The sequence below is a fragment of the Sus scrofa genome, chromosome 4 (assembly GCF_054392235.1).
Source record: "Sus scrofa isolate SSC_HxYL_T2T_F1_AM1 chromosome 4, Sscrofa_HxYL_maternal_Yorkshire_Landrace_v2.0, whole genome shotgun sequence".
NCBI classification, from domain to species: domain Eukaryota; kingdom Metazoa; phylum Chordata; class Mammalia; order Artiodactyla; family Suidae; genus Sus; species Sus scrofa.
The window spans coordinates 112,234,742-112,256,313 of record NC_139386.1 but is presented as its reverse complement, the minus strand read 5'-3'; the positions used below and the strand labels follow the sequence as shown (position 1 = coordinate 112,256,313).

The window sequence follows — 21,572 nt, the reverse complement described above, 5'->3', positions numbered from 1 at the left end:
GAAATAACAGTCAAGCTTGGTCATGATGTATTTTCATGCAAGAGTAATATAACATCTCAATAGATGGAGAAAAAGAATTTGATAAAATTCACCAGTGTTCATTCAGGCTAAAAACTTTTAACAAACTTAGAAGGAAACTTTCTTAACCTGTTGAAATTCACTAAAACCTGCAGCAAGGTGCTTGGCGAATTAACAGCACTTTTAGCAAAAATCCAGAGACATAACAAAGATGCTCACCATTATTGCTTCTACTTTATATGGGAAGTTATAAATTACTTATAACTTATTAATATATAAACTGTTTATGTGTTATTGAAATATTTTTTTCTGTTGGAAATTCTAGCCAACTTAATGAGACAAGACAAAGAATGGAAAGAATTGGAAAGGAGAGAACTATGTCTAGATACCTATATAGCAACAAAACAAAGTAATATAAAACAAGAAAAAAATAAAGCATAATTCTAAGCCAAAAAAAAGTGATGTTGGTACAATAACATTTAAAAATAAATTTTAACCTTTCACAATTAAAAAAAAAGAATTGGAAAGGAAAAAACAAAACTGTCATTATTTGTAATTGATAGCATTGTCTACACAGACAATTCCAAGGAGTCTGCAGAAAATTATTAAAGTTGCTGGGTATAAAATAATGACTGAAAATGAACAGCATTTAAATAAGCCAGAAACTACACATGTATTTTTAAAAGATAGCATTTATAATACTAGCATTTAAATAAGCCAGAAACTACAAATGTTTTTTAAAGATAGCATTTATAATACCACCATGTATAGATACATGTTAAACAGAAATGTATAAGATCTTTACAGAGACTATAAGACATTCTTGATTGAAAATTAAAAAGTCATAAATAAATGGAAAGATTATGTTTACGGATAGGGAGACTGGATAACATAATTTTAAGTCTGTTCCTCACAAATTGATTTCAAAATTCATGTAGTTTCGAAATTCTAATAAGTTTTCAAAATTCATTTAAAAATTTTTTTAAATTTGCAGAGGACAGGTTATCCTAGTAACCTGATGAACATGTTGTGGCAAGGGCTTGGTCTGTGCTGTGCAGCTTAATAATTACTGCGAGTAATTTATAATTTGACAGTATGGTAGCAGCATAGAGATGAATAACCAATGAAGCAGAATAGAGGCACAGAAATAGATCTTTATGGGAGCTTAAGGTATGTCAGAGTAACATTGCACATTACTGAGAAAAAAATAAGCTATTCACTGTATATTCCTTCAATAACTGGTTATGTGGGAAAAAATGAAACAGGGTCTCTACCTCATACTCTATACAAAAATCAAGTTCAGGCAGATAAAAGGCTTAATAGAAACAGCTAACACTTACATAGTGCTTATTCATGTATTTGATTTTGTTCTAGCACTTCACATACATTTCCTTTTTTGATCACCACATTTATCTTTAATGGTAGGTGCTATTATTATCTCCTTTTTTTTTATATGAGAAAACGGAGATGAGCACAGAGAAATCAGGTAATTTGGCCAGGGTCACAGTAGCAGAGCTTTATTTGAACCCAGGTAGTCTAGTTTCTCTATGTTCTTAACACTATGCTGTCCTGTTGCCTCACTTAACTGTGCAGGACAAAATTCTAAATTTTCTGTATGGAGGCATGTCTTTATGACCTCAGGATAGTGTTTTTATCATAAAGAAACAAAATCAATAAATTTGGCTACCTTAAAATTAAGAGCTTTTGTTTGTCAGAAAATATCATAAAGAAAGTGAAAAGCCAAGTGGGAGAAGATACTTGTAATACTTCTAACAAGAAGGGGACTGTAACCTGTCCTTTAAAGATAGGATAGAAATATAAAGATTTCCTGTCATACTAATAACATATAATAGTTTTGTTGCTACATGTTTTCTTCCATGATTGGAATGTCTTCTGATCCTAGTGGCCATAGCATGGTATATTTATGGTTTTAATTTGCAATCTTTGATTGTTAGGGTAAGCATCGTGTCTCTATTTAATGTGTTTTGTTTCTTCAAAGAAGAGCCTGTAGGAGACTGGATGTGGGCTGACCAATTGGCACTTTGGAGTGTAGTTTATGGTTCTACCTCCAGGTACTTGTGGATCTATAATTTTATCAGAGAAGTACCCATGATCAGATCTGCTTCTCTGGCTGATTTTGGGTTCTAGGATATTTTTTTAATCTTCATTTAAGCTGTACTCTTAAATCATTTAGTAGAACACTGAATTTGCTCGTATGGTTTGTAACATTTGAAAGGATTAACATTTGATTTATTCTCTCTAAATCCACAGCTATTAGGAAATAACCTAAAACTTGAGGATTTACTTTGCAGAAATGATTTCCTTCTAATGTATGCTCTTTCAAGGGAATTCACAATCCTGTTACATAAGAGGCTATACAGCTTTAATCCCATGCATTGATCTTTAGTGACCGGTTATACTTCAAGACAAAGTTTTAAAATTTCCCTAATTTTCAAAGTAATACATACTCATGTAAGAAAATTTGAGAGGTACAAACATAGATGATAGTAACTACTCTTGGGAGTTCTCGTCCGTCGTGGCTCAGTGGAAGCGAATCTGACTAGCATCCATGAGGATGCAGGTTTGATCCCTGATCTCACTCAGTGGGTTAAGGATCTGGCATTGCGGTGAGCTGTGGTGTAGGTCACAGATGCGGCTTGGATCCCACATTGCTTTGGCTGTGGTGTAAGCTGACAGCTGTAGCTCCGATTTGACCCTTAGCCTGGGAACTTCCATATATGCCACAGGTGCAGCCCGAAAAAGGAAAAAAAAGAATCTGACCTTTTCTTACTCTCTCCACTGCTGTCATCATCATCTCTGGCTCAGTTTCCTGTGGGGAGCCTCCAGACTGGTCTCCCAGCTTCTGCCCTTATGTCCTTAATCTTCTTATCACAGCACCAGAATGACCTTTTAAAATGTTCAATCATCTCATTCCCCTCTTTAGAGCTCTGCAGTGGCTCCTGCCTTTTACTCAGAAGAAAAGGCAAAGTACCTGGCACCTAATAGGTGCTCCAGAAATATTTGTTGAATAAATGAAGTGCTAAATCAAATCCACTCAAACACATTTTTCCCCTCCTTTATCCTCCTACTGCTACTCCCGCTTTCTTGAACTATCTCCTCCTTCAGATGGAGTTACTCCCTTTTACCTCTCTGACTAGTTGTCTGACTTCATAGCTCTGCTTGTCTCTCTCAGCGTCCTTGGCCCTCCTCCTCCTCTCCACACTCTGCTTGGTGACCTCAGTCGCACCAGTGGCTGAAGTGGCACCTCTGGTGTTGATTCTTCTCAACTGCGTGGTGATACAGCCAGAAGTCTTCTCCTTGAAAAACTTGGCCCCACGGAGTATGAGCTTCGTGACAGTAGGGACTGGATCTTTCTGGTTAACTGCTTTATTGCCAGGGTCAAATATGTTTCCTGGGACATTGTGGTCATTCAGGAAACATTGATTGAATGAATGAATCTGAAATGCTTTTTATAGGTCGTGTTTAGCCGGATGTCTTTATATCAGTATGTAATATTGAGCAAGCCTCAAACCAGATTCATTATTGTCTTCCCACAGTAGACCTACTCCTTCTCCTTACCACCTTGCCCTTTCAGTAAAGGGTACTCCCATCCATACTATTTTTAAAGCTAAACATGTTTGTTTAGGTTTCTCCCACTTGCTTTTTTTTTTTTTTTTTAAGCATAGCTAATCAGTTACCAAATTCTGCTGATTCTTTTTTTTTTTTAAATAGCTTTATTGAGTTATGATTTATATACCGTAACTCACCTGTTTTAAGGGTACAATTCAGTAAATCTTAGTGTATTTGTTGAATTATATAACCATTACTACAATCTAATTTTACAACAGTTTGTCACCTTGAACAAAACACCACACCGTTTACAGTCACTTCCACTCCCACCCCCAGTTTGAGGTAACCATTCATTTACTTTTTGTTTCTGTATTTGTTTTTGTTTAGTATTTCATATAAATTGAATAATACATTATGTGTTTTTTTCGGTCTGGCTTTTTCCACTGAGCATATTGTTCTTGAAGTTTGTTCATGTTGTAACTTGTAATGGTGTTTTGTTCCTTTTTATTGCTGAGAAGCATTCTATTGTGTGGATATGTCAGATTTTTCTAATCCAGTCACCAGTTGATGGGTATTTGGGATGTTTGTAGTTTGGGGCTGTTATGAATCATACTGCTGTGAACTCTTGTTTGTGGGTGTTTGTGTGGACATATATTTTCATTTAGAATCGCTAGGTCATACAGTAAATCTGTGCTTAACTTTTTAAAGAAAGTGACAAACTGATTTCCAAAGTGCCTGTGCCATTTCATAGTCCCACCAGCAATGTACAAAGGTTCCAATTTCTCTACAGTCCTGCTGATAGTTGGTATTGTCTTTTTGATTTACATACTGTAGTGGGTAAAAAATGGTATTTCATTTGGTTTTGATTTGTCTTTGATATGACTTGTAGTTGATATGTTTTTCGATGTGACCAGTGATTTTAAGCATCTTTTCATGGGCTTATTATCTATTTGTATGTCTTCCTTTGCCCATTTAAAAATTTGAGTTGTCTTTTTAATATTGAGTTGCAAGCCTGCTGTGTATTCTAGGGGCAAGTCTCTTACTAGATAGGATTTGCAAATATTTTCTCCCCAGTCTGTGGGTGATTATTTGCTTTCTTCTTTTTTTAAAAAAAACTTGAGATAGCATTCACATACCATAATACTCACCTCTTTAACGTGCACCATTCAGTGGTTTTTAGTATATTCACAAGGTTGTGCAATCACCACTATGTAATTCTAGAATATTTTCAGTACCCCTGAAGAAACCTAATATCCATTAGCATTCACTCCCCATTCTCACTGCCTCTGGCAGCCGCTTATCTTCTTTCTGTCTCTGTGGATTTGCCTAGTCTGCCTTTTTACTTTTTTGAATACTATCTTTTGAAGCACAAAAGTTTTTAATTTTGAATAAGTTCAGTTTGTCAGTTTTTTTCATCTTGTGATTTTGGTGTCCTATTTAAGAAATCATTGCCCAACTCAAGATCACAAAGATAAACTCCTATATTTTTTTCTAAGAGTTTTATAACTTCTTAGATCTAGGTTTGTGGACTATTTTGAGTTAATTTTTGCGTGTGATGTGGGATAGAGATCTGAATTCACCTTTTTAGATATGGATATCCAGTTCCTCCAGCCTGTTTATTAAAAAGTCTATATATTTTGTACCTAAAAGGGTGTCATTGCAGACAATATATACTTAAATCTTTTTTTTTTTTTTTTTTTTTTTTTTGTCTTTTCCAGGGCCGCTCTCTGCGGCATATGGAGGTTCCCAGGCTAGGGGTCCAATCGGAGCTGTAGCCCCTGGCCTACACCAGAGCCACAGCAACGTGGGATCCGAGCCGCGTCTGTGACTCACACCACAGCTCATGGATATACTGGATCCTTAACCCACTGAGCACGGCCAGGGTCTGCAACCTCATGGTTCCTAGTCGGATTCGTTAACCACTGTGCCACCACGGGAACTCCTTAAATATTGATTTTTATCCAGACCGACAATTTCTGTCCAAAGTTTTTCGATCCTACCTCAGAAATCCTTGACTTTTCTCTTTGTTTTCTGTTTATTCTCCCTCTGCCTTCGTCCTTGGCTAGAATGACAGTGGCCTCTCGGTTTTCTTAGTCTCTTGATGTAGATTCCCTTCCATTGTTTCCAGATCTGTTCTCTATATGATTGTGTCACTCATTTAATTTATTGGTCTGGCCCATGTGGACCTTTGACTTTGCAAACCTTGGCACAGAGTGTCATGTTCTAACCTCTAACTCTCCCTATTCAGTGTTTGATTCACTAAGTATTTAGTAAGCGTCTACTCAGTGACATGCACTGTTATAGGCACTAAAGATAGTAGCATATATCTGTAAGCTTTTGATGATTAACTCGCCACCCTAAAATGTAGTGGTGAAAAACAGCCACTTTTCATTTAGCTCACGATTGTGTGGGTTGCCGGTTTGTACTGTATTTGTTGTGTGGTCCTTGTGGTCTTGGATGGACTGGGTCATGCATTTGCAGCCAGGTAGACAGTTCTGCTTTTGGGGGTTGGTTGGCCATCATCTAAGGCAGGAGTTGGATATCCATGACCCCCGTTTTTATATGGCGTTTATATTTTAAAGAGTTTTAACATAAAAATAAGAAAAAATGTGTGAAAGAGATCCCATAAGGCCCTCAAAGCCTGAAGTTTTTATTATCTGTCCCTTTACGGAAAAGATTTGCCGATCCCTGGTCTAAGACAATAGGGGTTGACTGGTCTGTGTGTCTCTCCTCATTGAATAGGCTAGACTGGGCTTTTCACATGGCAGCAACAGGGTTCCCAAAGAGAGGAGAAGCATACAAGACTTTCAGGGCTTAAATCTGGAAATTGCACTGCTTTCCTCTGCTCTATTCTGTTGGCAAAGGCAAGTCACGAAGCCATCCACAATTCAACAGATGGAATAAAGGACTGTTTTTTAATGGGAGGAGCTATAAAATCACATCACAAGAAGCATGGCTAAAAGGAAACAAACTATGGCCATTTTTGCTGTCTGCCACAAGGAGTAGAAAAACAGACAAAAAGCTCCTTGCCATTGTGGAGTGTACATTCTGTCAATAGCAGTAAATGCTCATGTTTCGTTATACCCCCCAAATATGCCCTTTAATTGCCTAATTGCATGTCCCTGAATGCCCCTTGATTTCTCATTTTCCTATACTTGGAACTGCACTTTATACATGTTTATGGAATGAAGACATGGTGTGACTTTCTTCCCTCATTTGCTTTGTTCACTCCATTCTCCTGCAGGTCTGCTCACCTCTTGCGGGTATTTCCAGTTGGTGTGCTGTTTCTCTCTGTTTGCTAACGTACTCTGTTACAGCACTGGCTCAGGCTGAACGGTGACTAGTAATTTCATATTTCCTTTCTTAGTAAGGTGTTTGGGGACAAGAGTTGGTTTTTTTTTTGGTGTCTTGTCGACATAGTTGCATTTCTATTCAACAAATACATATTGTATTCCTACTGTATGTCAGGCACTGTGCTGAGTGCTAGAAGTAAACAAAACAGGCAAGGAAAGTTCTGGCATTCGTCGAACTTCAGAGGTAGTATTTTTAATCATACATTTTTATGTTACATTTTCTCATTTTGTCCCCAACAATTTTTTATCCATGTTTTCTCTAATACATTTTATTCTTATGAAATTTTATCTTTAAGTCATTTAATACATTGATTTTTTTTTATAGTTGCATCTTCAGTTGTTATGCAATATGTGTGTTTCAGAAACTAAGTGTACTAAATCTTTAGGTTGAAATTTATATACTATTTTGGTTAGTAGTTCACTCTTCTTGGTTATTTACTTAAAAATTTTTTTAAATGATTTTTATTTTCTCCATTATAGTTGGTTGACAATGTTCTGTCAATTTCTGCTACACAGCAAAGTGACCCAGTCATTCATATATATATATAATAGTCTTTTTCTCACATTATCTTCCATCATGTTCCATCACAAGTGACTAGATATAGTTCCCTGTGCTACACAACAGGATCTCATTGCTTGTCCACTCCAGATTTAAATTCTCAATATTCAGTCTCAAGGACAGTATGTCTTACACATTTTAGAATACAAGTTTGAGGGTCTAAATTATTTTTCCTCAAGTATTTTAGTGTTCAGTATAGCATGCCAAATACATAACAGGCGCTTAATGAACATTTGTTCATGATAATAGCCTCTTTGGTTTTCTGTTTCATTGAATTTTACCCAAGATGATTATTCTTGACTGACTTTTAAATGGCTAAATAAATGCTTAACCTTCAGTATGATAATTATAATAACTTTTTCTTATTATGAATCGCAATGATACACACTTTTTCTCTTCTCTTCCCATTTGACTCTTGAAAATATTAATGTGTAATTTGAAAGTGTCTTTGTTTCACAATTGCTAATCTATTTGAAGCATTTTGAAAATGTGCATATTCATTTTATAAATTAATGCCTCCAGAAATAAAATTAAGGCCAATGTAGAGAAGGGAGAGAGGGGTTTGTTACCCTTAAGGAATTTTTTTTTTTTTTGTCTTTTTGCTATTTCTTGGGCCGCTCCTGCGGCATATGGAGGTTCCCAGGCTAGGGGTCTAATCGGAGCTGTAACCACTGACCTACGCCAGGGCCACAGCAACGCGGGATCCGAGCCGCGTCTGCAACCTACACCACAGCTCACGGCAACGCCGGATCGTTAACCCACTGAGCAAGGGCAGGGATCGAACCCGCAACCTCATGGTTCCTAGTCGGATTCGTTAACCACTGTGCCACGACGGGAACTCCCCTTAAGGTATTAATAGTATAATTTTTCCTAAGATGTTATTGGATAGTCATACAATTTTTTTATTCTTTCACCCTTGGTTCAGTCATTTATTTAATAAACATTTTTTTGAGTGCTTACTATATGGCAGTCACTGTGCAAAGATACAAAGATACAAGAAGAATTAAACATAGGTGATGTGTGGAGGGAGGTTTTATTTTATATTTAAATCTATTTAAGATTTGGAATACTATAGAAGGCTAGAATATAAACACCTTGTGGAAAAAGGAGAGCAAAGAAGAACTTCATGGAATTTTACCCTTTGCTAACATCTTACTTGACCATTCTGTAAAACGTAGCAAAAAAGACATTCTGGTATTTTTGACTGAAAGCACAAGGCTATAGATCTTCATAAGTGAAGACTTTTTGGAAATGATTCTAGTTATTATTCTAAATCTTTAAGTGTCTTACATTTGTTGCAGTGAGTTTGTGAGGATTCAATTAAATATTTAGAAAATGATTGTTGAAAATATGCATATGAACATATTCATGAGCTATTCAAAATGATAATTGTTAAAATTACTATAGAATAATATAAATTATTTTGATTACAAATTTAGAGAAGTTATGGTTTTATTAGAAGAAAGATGAAAAATAGTCATTTTCTTCTCATTAACCTCTTTGTAATTCCAGTGTGCTGTGTAAGACATATACTTTTATTTAAGCGACATCACCTAATTGCCTCCTATATTACATTTTGTTAACATGTAGAAAGCCAAATCAAGACATGAAAACATGAGTGAGATAAAAACAAGAGGATTCTTCTAAAGGCCATTTCTTTATAGGGATGGTGAAAAGGCCACACAGCAGCTTGTGTATTTACAAGCCTAAATGATTCTTACTGTGTTTTTATTTATACATGACTAATAAATCCATCTATCATCAGCAGGGAGGTTTAAAGGATTCAAAAATTGAAAGCTAGGCTGTTTTGGGGGAGTCAGTTTTTTTCATTTCGTTAAAAAGGAAAGGATCTAATTGAACCACTGATCTGGGTAGTATTAATAGTTCACAGGGAATGTGAAATGATACTTTCTCCCCTTCGATACCCCTTTACTTTAATAAAGCAACGTCCCTTTGCATGTGCGACTGGGTCTCCTTGCTGTACACTGGAAAATTGACAGAACACTGTAAACCAGCTATAATGGGGAAAAGAATTTTTTTAAAAAGTCCCTTTTTTTGTATTGTTTAAAATACTTAGGAATGGAATGGTAGCTGGACAAGTTATATTAAAGCAAGGTCACTCTTAAAATTCTGTTATTTTGGAAGATTTTATTTAAAAAGTAGTCTAAAGGAAGGAAGTCATTTAAAGACTTGTTTCCATTTTGTACTGCAGGCATTCCTATACGCAAAACTATTCCTTGGAAGGAGTTCCCGTCGTGGCGCAGTAGTTAACGAATCCGACTGGGAACCATGAGGTTGTGGGTTTGATCCCTGCCCTTGCTCAGTGGGCTGAGGACCTGGCGTTGCCGTGGGCTGTGGTGAAGGTTGCAGACTCGGCTTGGATCCTGAGTTGCTGTGGCTCTGGCGTAGGCTGGCAGCTACAGCTCCGATTAGACCCCTAGCTTGGGACCCTCCATATGCCGCGGAAGCGGCCCTAGAAAAGACAAAAAAAAAAAAAAAAAAAACTAAAACAAAAAACAAAACTGTTCCTTGGAAAGGCAATAATTTTGTATTATTCTGTTTATTTACTTTGACTAGATGAATCAGCTACTACATCTCCCTCTCAGAGTTCAAGGGCCTGGGCACATGTACCCACATATATATGCATGTGTGTTCATATATTGCCCTGTACATGTGAAGAGCATAGGTCCTTCTCTCCCCATAAGACCTTCCAACTTTTATGAAGGTGCGTATGCATGTGAAGAGTTACTTGAACCTGACATTAATAAAGAGGATGTCAACTAAGAATAAAATCAATATTGCATCAGATATTTTAAGGCTCTTAAAATGAGGTAATTAAAAGGAACAATCTCAGAATTTTATTTCTTTGATTTTCCTCCCCACTCCCAGGCTTAGCCTAGTTTTTACATAACTATGGTTTAATACTAGTGTTGTGTAAACCTTAATATGTCTTTGTTAGTCTTTTCTGTTCCCCCTTCCCTCTTAGGCTTGGAATTAAACTTGCCCTTACCTATTAATGTTTAATAACAACGGTAAAGTTGGAGTTAGAGTAAATGCATGTTATCTTTTAAATTAATTAACTACTTCCATCATTCAACACTAAATATCTTGGTTTTTAGACGATAGAAGAGAAGACCCTTGCTCTTCTCTTTTCTTTTTCTTGCCGATCTCGTTGTCTTATAATTAATTTGGCTTTTTTCTTTTTTCCCCCCAAGAAAACAGAAAGGGTAGGATTTAAGGATTATTTGACTTTCATTCAGTTATTTATTATTGAACTGTGCTTGCTGCTGGCAGGAATATTTCTCTACTGCCTTAGTTTGTATTGAATAATGCATTAAACTATATATATTGTGACTCAGTCTCTAAATGTATAGAATTAATCTTTTTTCTACTTGTGTTTGGAGCACTACAGTTAATAGTTTAAAAGCTCAGAGGCTTATTTTTTCTATTTGTATACTAACTTTTTTTTTTTTTTTAATGCTTCTCCATTGTACCCCCCTCCACCTTTGCTGGCAGTCATCCTTTTTTTGTGCGTGTTTAAGAACTTCTATGTCTGTTCCTTATTAACTCTCCAGCCCCTTCTCTCGTCACTTCCTACTCATTAGCCCCAACTGCTCTGAATTACTTGTAGTTCCTGAAATATATCCTGTTTTCTTCTCCCTCCATGCCTTCGCATATGCTGTTCCCTAGGCTTGGAGTGTTCTTCTGCGTGGCCTGACAAACTCCATTTCCCATCGCCTGGCAAACTCTCTGCAGCATGTTCACAGATCATTTCCTGGAGTCGCTTCACGATACTTCCTTCTATCTGTACTTCCACAGCATCCTTTGTGAGCTTCCAAGGTCATTACATATATTGTTGGTCACCTTATTTGACTGTGAGCTCTGAGAACACAAATGGACTCTTGCCTCTCCCTCTCTCCGTGCTTTGCACAGAATTGAATGAATTCAGTTGCCACAATGATTATGCAAGAACTCGTTCATACCTGCATTTTATAGTTCACAAAACTGATGTTAATTTGCCCAGCGACACAGTTATTAAGTGGTGGAGCCAGGATTTGACCCAGGCCTGGTTTGATGCCACGGTCTCTGGTTATTTCATTTTGCCATGCTGCTTCCCGAGCCATATAAATATAATTGATGATGGGCAGTAGTGTGAAAAACATGGACTTGGACATCAGGCACATCTCAGTTTGAGCTCTAGTTCGCCATTTAACCAACTGTTGGAAAGTTTCATAATCTCTATAAATCTCTATTTTTCTCTTTTGTAAAATGTGGCTAATAGCATTACCTACTTCAGAAGATTGCTGTGAGAATTAAGTGAAATAACATAGGAAGATGATTTTATGCAGTGCTGGGCATATGATCTACTTACCTTATAGGTTGCAGTTGTTTCAGGTAAGCATATATAGCTGTGAGCAAAAGAAAGATTGACTAGCAAAGACTTAAACCAAAAAAAAAAAAAAAAAAAAGATTTTTCAATGGCTTCACATAATGCAAAGTCTGGAGATCATCTTCAGTGACTTAGGTTTCCTGCCTTTTTCATAGTCACACAATATCATGTCTCATAGCTTCAGGTGTCATGTCAAAAGTTGGAGAACGTGAGAAGGCATAGATTCCAGTAACAGCTTAACTGCTCTTCTAAACAGTCTTGCCATCATTCAAGGTATGAGAGAGGCTGGGCAAGGGAAGAATGGAACAGCTGTGATGAAACCAGCACTCATTCTTCATCCAGGGGTAAGAACATCACTTCCTCGTATAAAATTAGAGAGGAGGTGTCTTTCACTGTGGTTGTGGTGATGCTGCTGCTGAGTGATAACATAACCCTGAAAAATGTTACAAGGTATGATTATCACTTCATGAATCCAGAGCAGTTAACAAGTGAGCATTGTGCATTATTTTAATCCATATCAAATAAAAGCTCAGAGTAGATTAGCTGTGTCCATATTGTCTCATTTAAGTGCTAACATTTTTTGCAAAGCTGGTTTCTCAGTTATTTTCTTATCTTGTTGGCTTAAGAATGTTTACAGGAGTTCGTGCAGTGGCTCAGCGATAATGAACCCAGCTAGTATCCCTAAGGATGAGGGCTTAAGGATCTGTGGGTTAAGGATTTGGCATTGCTGTGAGCTGCGGTGTTGGTCGCAGACGTGGCTCAGATCTCATGTTGCTGTGGCTGTGGTATAGGCCGGCAGCTGCAGGTCCACTTCAGCCCCTAGCCTGGGAACTGCCATATGCCACTCGTGCAGCCCTCTAATATCAGTGGGGTCTCTCTGGTAGTTTGGTGGCTGCCACTTTTTTTTGAGAGAAACTCTGTTTTTGCTTTAACTGCCCTAAATTCATGGTACTCTTAAAGCCACTATTTCTTGCCTAGTATCTCATGTTAGGGATTTCCCCTGCCACCCTCATCAGATTCATTGAAAACTGGAATCTTCTCTACTTGTGCCTCCTACACCTAGCTACCTGTCATTGGTATCTTTCACAATTATTAGACCTCTTTGTACCTGCTTGCTCTGTTGACTTTTGGCTGATTGTGAGAGAAAAGAGGGGAAAAAATTGCACAGCTCTTGCTGCTTTGCCAGTGATTGGGAAGATATGCTACTCAAATACTCATTTGGATTCTGGAGTGAATTTTGTTATAAAAACAGTGGTATGAAGAATGTTAGGGTTGGATACTGTTATTATTCTCTAGTTCAGTTACATTTTGGCTTTCAGGAATGAGATCCCAGTACCATTATATAGTATTCCAATAGGGAAATATTTTATAGCTTCCAACGAATTTAAAAACAAAGATTTGGAATAGGATATACATCATGAGGTGAATGGCTTGTGCTTGAGTTTCGCCTTTCTGTGCTTGGTGGCGTGCTGGACTAACACTCATCCAAAGTGAAAAGGCAGCAGGAGAAGCTTGGGACATAGATAATTCATAGCCTAGTTAATTATTCCCTCTGTAATAAAAAGTAAAGTATGTAGAAAATCTGAGTGTTGGCTGCAGAAAGAAGAATGTTCTTTCCTGTGCGTATATCTTACTTTAAAAATTTTTAACATTTATATTTTGAAGCTTTAGTTATTTTTGCATCAAGTCTTCACTCAGAGAACTTAAGAAATATTTATGTAAAGAATAATATCATCATTGCATGACTCTTACTGAGTTTCATTCTTTGGCTCAACTATGTTGTTTTACCAATCAGTGTTAATGCCAAATTATCTAGAACTTAGATTGACTGGATGGTTTTCGGTTACTCAGAAGCCGCAATAATTTAGAACAATACTAAACATAACGATGGGTGTTCCCATTGTAGCTCAGCAGGTTAGGAACCTGACTGGTATCCATGAGGATGCGGGTTTGGTCCCTGGCCTTGTTCAGTGGGTTAAGCTATCTGCTGTTTCCATGAGCTGTGGTGTAGGTCACAGATGTGGCTCGGATCCGGTGTGGCTGTGGCATAGGCTGGCAGCTACAGCTCTGATTAGACCCCTAGCCTGGGAACCTCCATATGCCACAGGTGTGGCCCTTAACAAAACAAAACAAACAAAAAAACCCCCAAAACATAACGATGATTATCAGGTTTGGATTCCAGATATCGAGGGGCATATATGCTTTACTGTGACAGCTTTTACAAAAGGTTTTGAAATAGATGAAGAAAAGACAGAAGATATGTTGAGAAGCAGATGTTGTATGACTAAAGAACCCAGCTGCGTACTAACAAAATGAATCTCATGCCGATTAGTTAACAATTCTTTGGCAGTCAGAGACATATATAAAGCAGTAAACACAGCATGGGGAAATAAAAAAAAAAATTAAAAGCATTTTCTAAGCTTAAAACATTGGCAGTGTCTCGTCTACCATCTGTGTTGCTGAAAAGTTGATTTTATTGTGGGTAAGTCATACCCAGGTCACTTCCAAAAAAAAAAAAATTGGTTAACCCATTAGAGTCTTCATTCTCAAATGTTAGCATTACATGTCTTAGCACCTGAATTTAGTGGAAAAATACATTTTCAGTAAAATAAATTCAGTTTGGTGTCTGTAAATCTAAATATGTTTATATTAGCATTTTTATTTGTTATGAAACCAATTTTTTTTTCCAGTTCCTTTTTGAATTTTTTAAGGTCAAATCTATTAATTATTTAAAATTTTTCTATCAAAATGCTTCTTTCCCCAGTCTCTTTGTATGACCATTTTAACTACAAAGTAGAGTCTTATTGACCTTTATCATCATGTATTCTGTAAGAAGCGACAGGGCTCTCTCATCCTACGGATCTTTACTCTTTGAGTAGATGGTAAACTCTTTCAGTAAACGTAATCAGTAAAAGTTCATTCTTTAGTACTTAAAATTATCTTCCATTCTGTTTTCTCTTTTAGGACCCAAGATTGAACTGTTTTATACCTATAAATTATTTCTATATACTACATCAACTCTTTGTAATTAGTTTCTTTTGGTTCAGCAGTTTTCTTCCTCAGTACTTAGAGATGTTGCATACCGCACCTGGGATTTTCTTACAGAAATGATGAAATACCTTAAAACTTTATAGACGTCAAGGCCAGTATAATTTGAAAATGAAAATGACAAGTGTAATTAAACATTTATTAATGTGTGAGTGTGATTGAATTAGGTTGCATAAAAATTGATAAGATTTGGGAGTTCTTGTTGCGGTTCAGTGGCTCACCAACCTGACTAGTATCCATGAGGATGCAGGTTCGATCCCTGGCCTCGCTCAGTGCATTAAGGATCCAGTGTTGCTGGGAGCTATGGTGTAGAGACATGGCTCAGATCCCTCATTGCTGTAGCTGTGCCATAGGCTGGTAGCTATGGCTCTGATTCCACCCATAGTCTGGGAACTTCCATGTGCCTTAGGTGTGGCCCTAAAAGAGCAAATAAAATAAATTTGGTATTCATGTTCCTGTATTAGTAGTCTGCAATAAATTGAAGACACTCTTGTTTTGATTTAAAAACTAAATGAAGATAGACATTCTTATAATACTGTGGATCAGGAAAGAGAGATTCTTTCATTAGAATATTCAACTTTCTTTATATTTAAATATTTTAGAACTGAAATCTAGGATTCTGAGAGCCTTGGCATCCCACATGGTATATAACATTGTTCTGGTTATGATGTCTGCTAAAATTTTCACTCATTGACCAGTCTTATTCTTGCCTACTCTGCTTTTGATTACAGTTGAAAATGTTTTATGCGCATAATGTAACATCTGCCTTGTTGAGTACTGACAAGCTTTCTTTTGGTTAAGTACCAATCTGGCGGTAGCAAGTGGACAGAGAGGGAGGGCTACATGAAGTGAAAGACATGAGTTATAAAAAGGAAAAGGAAAGAGAGGTATAGTAATAGTTATTATTGGCATTTAGAGACTTATGACGGGGCCTTATAGATATTTCATTAATTCCTATAGCATCTTTCTGAACTGGGGTCTTAGAACTATAAAAAGGAAGCTTCTTCTGTTATTGTCTCTGTAATTTTCTCAAAAATGAAGGAAACAAATATTAATTGTGGCGCAGTGGTTAATGAATCCAACTAGGAACCATGAGGTTGCGGGTTTGATCCCTGCCCTTACTCAGTGAGTTAAGGATCTGGTGTTGCCGTGAGCTGTGGTGTAGATTACAGACGCGACTCGGATCCTTCGTTGCTGTGGCTCTGGCATAGGCCAGTGGCTACAGCTCTGATTACACCCCCTAGCTTGGAAACCTCCATATGCTGTGGGAAGCGGCCCTAGAAAAGGCAAAAAGACAAAAAGACAAAAAAAAAAAAAAAAGACTAATTTTCATACTTAATATCTATCATATCATCAGTAATAGAGGCAGGCCTAGGACATGGAAGGCCTTTGAGATTTTTATAAATTTCTATAATTGTTTATTTTTTTAAGCAAGAGGTTTAACAATATTTGTTGAAAACTTCCATTATAATCATCACCACTAGATTTCATTAAATCATCTTAATTTTTATCCCAGTCATTTCAAATTTTCCATTATCTGAAGGATGGAGATAGATGCAAGTTTTGTGGAAGGACTCAGTTTTGTTAAGCAAATCAAGAATACGAGTAGCGCTTATGAGTGAGCTCATACTATATACATCCATGGAGTGGTGTGAGTTTTGAGATGTTCCTTCATTCTGTGGGTCTTAGTTTCCTCATCTAGAAAGTAAAGGCATGAAATAATAGATGAGCTCCAAACTCTGTATTTAAGAGACAGTAGCTTTATTATTCAATTCAAATCCTGTAGCAAGATATTCAAGGCATTTCCTAGCCAGAAATTTTTAGTTATATTTAACTTGCTTGCACAAAGCTTACTGTATTCACTTTCTTGGGGCTTTAAAATTCTGACTGTCCACCCCAAGCTAATTTCCACCCTTAGCCCATTTATAGTTCTTCCTGTGTTTTCTGTCATTGTCAGTGGGATCCCTGTTGACCTGGTCATCCTATGTAACAGCGCTGTGCTGAGTGCTCCACATGATTTTTTTTTTCCTCCTAATTCAGTCCTCATGACAACCGTGTGATGTGTAGGCACCGTGAGTATCTCCGTTTTACCTACAGAGGAAATGGAAACCTATGTGATGAAGTCATTGCCCAACATGCACAGCCGAAATGAGTCAGAGCCAAACCTCTAAACCAAGAGTGTGTTTTCAGAGCCTGTGCGAGCCTTCACCTCTAGGTGGTATTGCTTCCTCTATATGTAGCCACTCATGTCCTGTTGATTTTACCTCTTAAATATGACTTGAGAGTATTTTTTTTTTCCCTGTTTTTTTTAGGGTTCCCAGGCTAAGGGGTCAAATCGGTGCTGTAGCCACTGGCCTATACCCCAGTCACAGGCAACACCAGATCTGAGCTGTGTCTGCAACCTACACCACAGCTCATGGCACCCCTGGATCCTTAACCCACTGAGTGAGGCCAGAGATTGAACCTGCGTCCTCATGGATACTAGGCATATTCGTTTCCGCTGAGCCACGACAGGAACTCCAGACTTGAGAGTCTTTCTCTCTCCTTCCCCTGCCATTACTTTAATTTATATTCTTCATCATCCTTATCTAGACTGTCATGTTAGTCTCCCAGCTGATTTCCCTGTGGCCTGTTTCTCCTAGTCTAATTCAGTAGATGGCTTAGAAAATGTAATGGTTTCCTCATTAGCTGTGGGTTAAACTCTAAGATCCTTAATATTTATAACCTATCTCCACATTTTATTACCTGCTCACTTCCATCTTGTATGATATTGTAGATTCCTTAAGTATGGGGACTAGTGTCTTTGTATTCCTTATAATACTGTGGACATATAACAATTGCTATGCAAATAGTCATTGACTTAGTCAGTGAAGCAGACCTAGGCAGGTTCTTGTCTTGGCAATGAAGTATACTTTTCAAAAATTAAAATGAATTGCTCTGTGTAGTAGGACTAATGAGATTATTTTAGTATATTAATAATTCACACATTATTATTTTACTGTAATAAGAATTCATACAGCCCTCCAGTAATATTAATTTGAATTTGAAGCTATTAAATGCATTCGTTCTGAGTTCCTGTAGAATGGTCTTTTTTTTTTTTTTCTGGAAGGGAATTAATAGGATTAAGACATAATAAGAGCGTAAATACTAGGTTTGAGGCATTCATTGTGGTATAGCATAAAAATGAGCAGTTACTGACTAAGCAGTCCTGGTTTTGTTTTAATTTGCAACTTTTAAGAGTCTTTTTAAAAAAATTTAAAAGTTTTGATTGATACATTGAAACATGGTAAAAGTTATCGACAGTTGTGACATTTTTAACTAAACTGTTTACCTCATAAAAACAAGGTTCTTAATAGATGTATAGATGGATAAGATTTCATGACAGATGAAATATTTAAAATATGCTTCAATACCTCACTAACCTTCACTACCTATGTATTTTGTGTTAATTTATTATTTTTTTTGAATAGAGATGTAGTTCGTATAGAGTGAAATTTATTGGAGTTCCTGTTGGGGTTTAGCAGGTTAAGGACCTAACATTGTCTCTGTGAGGACATGGACTTAATCCCTGGCCTTGCTCAGTGGGTTAAGGATCTGGTGTTGCCACAAGCTACAGTGTAGGTTGCTGATGCAGTTTATATCCTGTGTTGCTGTGGCTGTGGTGTAGGCCGGTGGCTGCACCTCCAGTTCGACTGCTGACCTGGGAACTTCCGTATGCCACAGATGAGGCCATAAAAAGAAAACAAAATACTGTTTTATAATGTATAATTCAGGGACTTTTAGTGTATTTACAAAATTGTCCAGCTATCACCAATCTATCATTACAGAACATTTTTATCACCCAAAAAGATTTGAAATCCATGTTTGTTAGCAGTCATTTCCTTTTCTTTTCTGCCCAGCCCCTGGCAATCACTGATCTACTTTCTGTCTCTGGATTTGCCTGTTCTAGAGATTTCACATGGATTTATACAATACGTGGCCTTCTGTGTCTGGGCTTCTTTCATTTAGCATGTTTTCCAGTTTCATACATTCCTTTTTATAGTGGAATAATATTTCATTGTATAAATATACCAGTTGTGTTTATCCATTCATCAGTTGATGGATATTTGAGCTATTCCCACTTCTTGACTGTTTTGAATAATGCTGTTATGAACATTGTATACAAGTTTTTAATGTGAATATGTTTCCTGTTCTCTTGGGTATGTACTTAGCAGCAGAATTGCTGAGTGATATGTAACTCTCTGGTTAACCGTTTGAGAAGCTGCTAGACTGTTTTCCAAAGGGTCTACATCTTAGCATACTCACCAGCAGGGTATGAAGAGTCAAATTTTTCTACCTCACCAACACTTATTACCTGTCTTTTTGATTATAGCCATCCTGGTGGGTGAGAAATGAGCTCTAAGAAAAATGAGTTTCCTTGTAACATAGTGTAAAACTAGATGGAGGTAATAATTATTTTCCACGTTACAGAAAAGTAACTGAACTTTAATTTTTCCTTCTACACTGTTATTAAATAATTTACTGTTAATTAATCTAGCTCCAAATACACAAACTTATATATTGTTTAAAAGAAATTAACATATGTAAATGTTTCATAAGTATTTCTGGTACCCTGTCACCTAAATAAATTTGGAAACTACTATTTTTATATATTTAAGGCGTAACTACTTAGGAATATAGAACATTTTTATTGTTCATATTGATTGTGAAAGAACAATTCTCTAGCCCATATATTCACATTGATTTTAATAGGATTAGAAGTGTAATTTAAGTAATAGTTTAAGCTTTTCCTTTTAAAAGTGTGCAGATGTTGCATTTTAGTAAGATCATGTAAATAGGTAGTGGAAGTTTAAAAGCTAGAAAATGAGGAGTTCCCATTGTGGCTCAGTGGATTAAGAATGTTACTAGTATCCATGAGGATGCGGGTTAGATTTCTGGCCTTGTTCAGTGGGTTAAGGATCCGGCATTGCCGTGAGTTGTGCTGTAAGTCACAGACACGGCTCAGATCTAGCATTGTTGTGGCTGTGGTATAGGCTGGCAGCTGTAGCTCCAATTCGACCTCCAGTCTGGGAACTTCTGTATGCTGCAGCTGTGCCCCTAAAAAGCAAAAAAAAAAAAAAAAAAAAAAAAAAAAAGAAAGAAAAGATGGAAACAAGCTATAATAGGAATATGTCTTGTGCTAGTTTTGGTAGTGTTCACTCTATTTTAAGTAGACAGATGCTTGTAAAGAATGAGCAAATAATGCCTTGAGTCATTTTCTTAACTTGGGCTTAGTTAGAGCCAAGAAGCTTCTCTCAAGGCAGTAGTGCATGGAGAAGGCTATTAGAGTTACTTGAATGGTTCTCTATGCTGAAAAATCATACCTGGGTTTTTGCTGATTTTCTTCTATGTGAGCATATATAGCTAATCTGATCAATTTTTCAAATATTTCTTGAGGGTGTATATAAGAATAAGGACTGGAGTTCCCATTCTTGGAGCAGAAGAAACGAATCTGACTAGGAACCATGAGGTTGTGGGTTTGATCCTTGGCCTCACTCAGTGGGTTAAGGATCCAGTGTTGCTATGAGCTGTGGTGTAGGTCACAGATATGGCTCGGATCTGGCATTGCATGTCACAGGAGCCCAAAGGCTAGGTTATTCGTTTGCTAGACATCATGCCTACAAACAAATGAAGAAATAATACAGATGTACCACCAGACGCAGATTATCTATGAACACAACTTTTCCTCCCCATTATATAAAAGAACATTTGGCACTTCAGCTCTTACAGCCTCAGGACTGCAGGTGATGAGTACTGTTAGAGGAGGACAGGTTGAGACCCCCCTCCCCCATTACTTCCTCTCAGACTGCAACTCGGGTAAAAAAAAAAAAAATCTTTCCTGGAGCAATCATATTACTCTCCTCACAAGGGAAGGTCTAGTCTAGTATGAAAACGTAATCCTTATTCTTGTTCTTTTTTTTTTTTTTTTTTTTTGCTTTTTAGGGCTTCACCTGTGGCCTATGGAGGTTCCCAGGCTAGGGGTCCAATCGGAGCTACAGCCGCCAGCCCACACCACAGCCACAGCAACGCCAGACACTTAACCCACTGAGTGAGGCCAGGGATTGAACCCACCACCCCATGGTTCCTAGTGGGATTCATTTCCACTGCACCATGACGGGAACTCCCCCAAGTGCATTTTTAGATGTTACATTCGTTGCTTAAAAGAAAAAGAACATTTTGCAATATCAGATGGCAGTCCTGAGATATACTGGATGGTAAAGGATCAGTGCTGATGACACAGATGTCGAGGCTGAACATGATGGAAAAAGGGCCTGATCATAATTGATGATGAGAGTGACCTCATCGTGGCACCGTAGATAATGCATTAGTATGGAATTCCCTTGTTCAGTCTTCTTTTGGGGCAGGAAATAAATCCTTTGTGAGTGTTGTCTTTCATTTGGAGTGTGTGTGCAGGCTTCGATCCTGAAGTCAGATAATGTTAAAAAAAGCAAGATAATTCATCTAGCAGATTTGGAAGACTGTATCTTTATTTCTTCATCATCATAGCATTTGGGGGTTATACTTTCTAAACAATTGGAAAGGGATACCCATTGAGAATAATTTGGAAATTCTGGGTAAATTATCTGCAAATATC

General features: G+C 37.2%; 1 protein-coding gene across 10 annotated transcripts in view; it reads left to right on the top strand.

Annotated features, from left to right (window-relative positions):
* The window catches only part of MAGI3 (membrane associated guanylate kinase, WW and PDZ domain containing 3), a 266,980-nt gene that overhangs the window by 72,782 nt on the left and 172,626 nt on the right, over window positions 1-21,572 (top strand). The window lies entirely within an intron of this gene.